General features: G+C 39.6%; 1 non-coding gene across 1 annotated transcript; it reads left to right on the forward strand.

Annotated features, from left to right (window-relative positions):
• The first annotated feature begins 5380 nt into the window (after positions 1-5380).
• trnan-guu lies at positions 5381-5453 on the forward strand. Its single transcript has one exon. It is a non-coding gene; the product is annotated as a tRNA-Asn (tRNA).
• The last annotated feature ends 547 nt before the right edge of the window (positions 5454-6000 follow it).

Consider the following 6000-nt stretch of genomic DNA (forward strand, 5'->3'; position numbering starts at 1 on the left):
AGACGTATGCACGAGACAGGAGGAGGTTTTTGGGCTTTAGGCATCGTCTTCAGTGAGGCTCACTGAGTGTTTCCCTGGCTGAGAGGAGCTGTGCTTGTCCCAGCAGACTGTTCGTTGGTCTACGGCAGGGAGGTTCTGGGTCCACACTGGAGGAAGCTGAGCAGTATTATTTTTGAAGGCTTGTTCTTGGGCTTGCTCTGGAGATGATGGTTTCTTTTTGTATGTAAACTGATCTTGTTATGAGCAGAGAATCTTCCTCCACTTTTCTCCCTGAGGTCCTGTCTCGCTCTTAGAATGTATCGTGCACATGCAACTGGTAGGGAGAAGTCTGCGATGGAGGAGATAGCATGAGGATAGGTTGGACACACGATTTATTGGACCAGGATTCTATGTATGAGTCGGCACCTGCCCGACAATCTGCTGGGCTGTGTGGTTTAGAAACCCGAAAGTGAAGAGGCAAAACTTGCTTTATTTCATTTGGTCTGTTGGGTCATGTTGCTGTTGCTTACCAACACGGTAAGTGGAAGAGGTCCATGAAGAATCCTTCACTGAGAGTGTGGCAGAGCTTCTGGGTTGGATAAGATGGACTGCTAATGAAGCGTGTCTCGTCTTTGGTAAATTGATTAGCACTTACAACTTTTTATTTTTTATATACCTCATATATTGATATTTTGACTATTAGTTTGGATACTGAGTTTTAATTTACTCTTTATCACACTGGTCCCCTTTTGAACTACCACTTTTTATTTTGTTTGTTTTTTTTTTTTATCCATTTTAGATAGTGACACTGAATAAAGAAGAGGAGACAGCAGCGAGAGAGCAGGTGGGGTCTGGGGTATTCAAATCCGGAACAAAAAAACCTACTGTTGACTGGGGCATATAAAAACAATGAAGCCTAAAACAGCGAGTCCGCTAACGACCACTATGTTTTTATTATGAACACGTTACTAATTCCCGCATTAGAAAAAGTTCACCAAGCAAACCCTGTGGAGATAACTTGAGTTTTCTACTCTTCAACGTAGCGTCATCAAGTATTTTAGATCCAGAGTGATTGGCATAAATTCAATTTGAAAAGAATGCTCTATACAGAATGTTGAGGAAGGCCTCGACCTGAGTGTATTGTTAGGAGGCACACTCAAGAAACTTTGTCCATCTTTTCCAAACACAAGGAGCACAGGAGCAGACGGACACAAGGAAACATCAATGTAACAATGGAACTGAACAGGGAAGCAAGGAAGCATGAGGAAACACATAAGGGGGTTGATGAACAGAAACAAGCCACGGGGAAACTCAGAACAGATGAACGAAAAGCAGACAAAGAGGAGCAACAGAGCTAAATAGACCACAAGGGAAGGCAAGGGTCGACTGACACAGGTTAAAACACACATAAGGGGGGCTAGACAATCAACAAGGAGGGAAACAGGACAAAGACAGGAAAAGTCCAGAACATCAAGACACAGGGAACAGTACTACAAATGAAGCAGAAATGACAAACTCATAGTGCAACACAAAAGCTCAAACATTAAAAATTGGTCATCAATGGGCACCACCATGACAGTAACACATGAACTAGGTGCCGTCACATCCAGTAACTATCTGAAACAAATTTAAGAGACACATTCAGCAAAAAGCACTCATACTACCTCATGTGTTAGGCAAATGTCCATAGAAAGTAATCCTGGCCTACAGCATAATCAGACAATATAATACATCTCTGTGACCACACAACACTGCTTGCACTCTCACCCCTCGATGGTGATGCAATATACACAACCTAGTAATCCAGAAAGCTATGGTCAAATTCAAAATCTTTTGGTTGTTCCGTAAAGAGCCAGCTCAATGAACATGATAATTGATCATGAATCTTGGTGCATTAGCGCCACCACCTGGGCACAACCACTCTGACCCCCCCCCTACCCAAGGTTTGGACAAGAAGCATGGCTGTTAAACCAACTTCTCACCTGAGCAGGGAGGAAACTACCCCAAACTAACTCGTCATCAAAGCAGGCAAGAAACAGGAAGCAATTATTTCAAAACTTCAACTTCACCAACAGAAACTGATGGAACTCATTCTTACAGGAACACTTAGACCATAAAACTGCATCTAAAATATGAAAAGCAAGACCCCATGGGAAGATAATGTAGACACTATATTAAATAAAACAAGCACCGGTCACTGACCTCCAGCACTTGGACAGCTCTTCTCTAGCAGCTCTTCACTGGACATTACCCAGTCGCATGGAGAGTTTGCAACCGTTAAATGATCCACAAACTCCAGGAAAGGACCCGTACAATGTCACAGTAGGTAACTGAGAGAAAACTCAACTCACATCTCAATCAAAGAATCAGTGGGTCTCTGCTGGAATCATCATCATCTGGTTTCAGGAAAGGCAGAGCCAACACAGACAACATCCTCCGACTACGAGAAAACATTCATTGAACTTCTACATGAAAGAAAAACCCTGGCAGAATCCTTTGACATCAAAAAAACACTTTTGACCAGGTTTGGCACAGATGAGGACTCAGATACAGATTATTGGACATCAACCTCAAAACTCCCAAAGGCCAACCCATCCATCATCGTCGCTTTCTCGACAGAACCGCAAATCAAAGTCAAAGTTACCTTCAGCAGTGTTTCAGTCATCTCTTTCATTCTAAGTATGAACTTCACAGCTGATCTCTGCTACAAACTTTCTGCTCTGTGTTTTCTGGACTTCTTGATGACCCTGTTGTTTCCTGAGCTTCTGGTTTAAATCCCTGCAACCCCGCTCCTGCCCGCGTCAGGTTTTAGGGTCAGTAGCTCCTCCCAAGCTGCTCTGAACTGAGACACAGGACAGGTGATGGTAACAGCATACACAGACTCTATGGATTCATCTGTGTGTCTGCATGTCTGAATTTCAGCTGGTGGTTGCAATATTTCACCAGAAATCCCGGCACATCTATTGTAATATAGTAAATGTCATACTTTTGGTACAGAAATATAATGAATATGGATAGAATTATTTAATTATTAATCTATAACAAGTTGAAAGGTTGTTTTAGTGCTTTGCAACGCTCGGCTCACTGCAAGGACTTCAAACAGGAGCTACATAAGAATAGAACCAGCTCATCCACCTTTGAGAGTGGAAGAACATGTGTTTTTGAATTCTACAGCGACAGCAGTCATAAAACTGATCATTAATATCATTATATTTATTGTTAAATGGGATCATTAAAGTACTTCACTCTAAAAATATTGCACTGATTTTTCCCGCAAGATCCTTTGCAATTCTTCATGAGGTGACCTACCACATGTGTGGAGAATGGGGGTCTAGTCCGTGGGATGTTTTCCAGTGATTCTTTAGTAAGTACTTCTGCAGTAGATCCTCCTCCAGACTTGCTCTGCAGAAGAACAAAGGAGCATCACTGGCCTTTTTGTTTGTCTTTTTCCACATCCTGATGACGTGTGTCTGAAAAGTACGCTGGCAGATGCTTGTGGTATGGTCGCATGGAGACTGGGAGGAGCTGACGCCCCCTGGGATAGAGATTCTACACAACCACGTTACACATAGTATGGTGGACCGTCTGGACTTTCTCTGTGACTCACACCTGTCCATTCCATTCCAAGTGGACAATGGTCCTCCTTACACTCTGCGTACAAGAAAGAGTGTCTTCCTCGACCTCTGTGTGACAGCTTTTGGATGCATCTCCAGAGAGAGAAAATCAAAATTCATTTATTTCCCTTGACAACTATGAGATCTGATAGAAGAACCAACATGAGACATAATTTATTTCCCCGTCTCTCAGGACAGATCATACAAAGTCTAAATTGACTCTCCTTTTAATTCTAAAGGGAATTAAAACCAGTAGAAACACTGAATGGAGCAGTTTCAACATTTAAAGTCAGTGACTCACACCGGCTGAGAGCTGAGCTGTCTACATTTTCCAGCCTTTTTCTCTGATAACCAGTCAATACCCATCCAACCAGTAAAGAGATAACTGTCTATTGTAATCATTCAGTCCATTTGCTGTTTACACACAATTTGGTATTTTTTTTTATTTTGTTGTTTATTTAGTTTTATTTCGAACATGTGCGAGTAACACAACAAAGTAACTGAAAAAACAAACCATTCCAATAACAATAGTTCAAAACAAAAATAAGTAATGTGAACCAACATGTCCGAAAAGGAGTAGGATGAAGCATATGCTATTTAAACTTACCCCTTCTCACTCCTCAAATGTATACAAATCTTTCTCCCAAACTATATATTCTAAATAAAAGAAAGAGAAAAAAAAGAAGTAGAAAATAAAATACATTAAATAAACAAATACATAAATCTTTATCATTTTAATGAAAACACCCGATTATTAAAGCCTTCTTCCCTCCTGTACTTCGTAAAAACATGTGTTTGTACCGCTTTTTAAACTGGATCATGCTTGGACATTGCTTGAGCTCCACACACCAGTCTGTTCCAACAGCCTCACTGCCACAAACTGACAGACAAAACTTTTCAGTTTGTTGTACGTGCCCGGCGGATGGTTTTAAGTTGTGACTCACCCTCAAGATTTATAACCCCAACTCTGTAAAAAAAACAATTTTTGAAATATTTCCAGGAAGTAAGATTGTTTATTGCTTTGTACATAATTTGTTGCTGTTTTGGAAATGAACCAGGTCAGTGAATTTTAAATGTTTTTGATTTTAAGAATATGTGAATTTGTGTGGATCTCTATAACGGTATTATGAATTATTCTTATTGCTTTGTTTGCAGTATGGAGGAGATGTATTGTGATCATTTAAAGTAATTGCGCGCAAAAACTCTTGCACAGTATTGTACATTATGCGTAAAATCAGTGAACAGTAGGAGAATGTGGAGTGATTTGTGGTCCAGAATGTGTTTTGCTTTTGTCTCAGAACTGAAAATGCTTCTTGACAGTGTTGCTTTGTAACATGTTTAATATGAGACTTCCAGTTTATTTATATATCAATTGTTACCGCACAGAAAAGACAGTTTTTGATATAACTCTTCAACGTCCACAACATCTATGTTGTAACTTGTCAATTTGTGTATCTTATTGCAATTGCGAGATAACATGAAATTGGGTTTTTACTTAATTTATTTCTGTCAAACACGCAAAGGTTACAGGTTTATGATTATTATTTTTTTCTATCATTTTGGACACTGGGTTGTAAAAAAGATGAGGCTCCACATGAAAATTTGTTATTTTTTAATACTTTAGATAGCTAGCGTAGCTTAGCCTGCGGGGAGGGGGCTATTGCTTGTGTGCGCTGTCTTGCATACATGATTATTCAGCAGTTCTACATGGAATAAATGATACTAGATATAACGACTGCAGGTGGAGGGGACGTGAAGCCTCGGGCCACACCCCCTCCAACAGACACGTCTCTGTGGCGCAATCGGTTAGCGCGTTCGGCTGTTAACCGAAAGGTTGGTGGTTCAATCCCACCAGGGACGTTTTACACTATAAATTGACAAGGATACATCCAGTAGATGAAAAACACTCTTTCTGTGTGGTGAGAGGGAAGAGATAAAGAAAGTCAGACATGAAAGTATAAATAAGAAGTATTAATGATAACATACCCTGTACATTAATCTCATCTTTCACCTTTTTATCTAATGCGACAATCTTACTAAATTCAGGAAACAGTGTTATACAATGAGAACTCTTTGGTGTATGTAGCTGGCCCTTGGTACCAGTAACTGAGGCGGAGAGTTTCATATGGTGCGTATATTTTATTTATGTCAAGCACCATGAAAACTATAGATAAGAAACACAAAGGAAAAATAAGGAATATTAGTTAAATAATACACAGCAGAAATTCATTAATACAATTTACAATGTTGATCCGAACAACAAAAGAAAGTTAACACTCATTAGCACAAATTACCAAATACTATAAAAAGTGCAATTACAAAAAATTAATAAGAAAAGAAAAAATACATTCATTAGACAAAAGGTGATAATTAAAAGATTCACACAAAATAATTAAGCGCACACCAT

The sequence above is a fragment of the Seriola dumerili genome, unplaced genomic scaffold, assembly GCF_002260705.1.
Source record: "Seriola dumerili isolate Sdu_G_001 unplaced genomic scaffold, Sdu_1.0 BDQW01000081.1, whole genome shotgun sequence".
Lineage (NCBI taxonomy): Eukaryota > Metazoa > Chordata > Actinopteri > Carangiformes > Carangidae > Seriola > Seriola dumerili.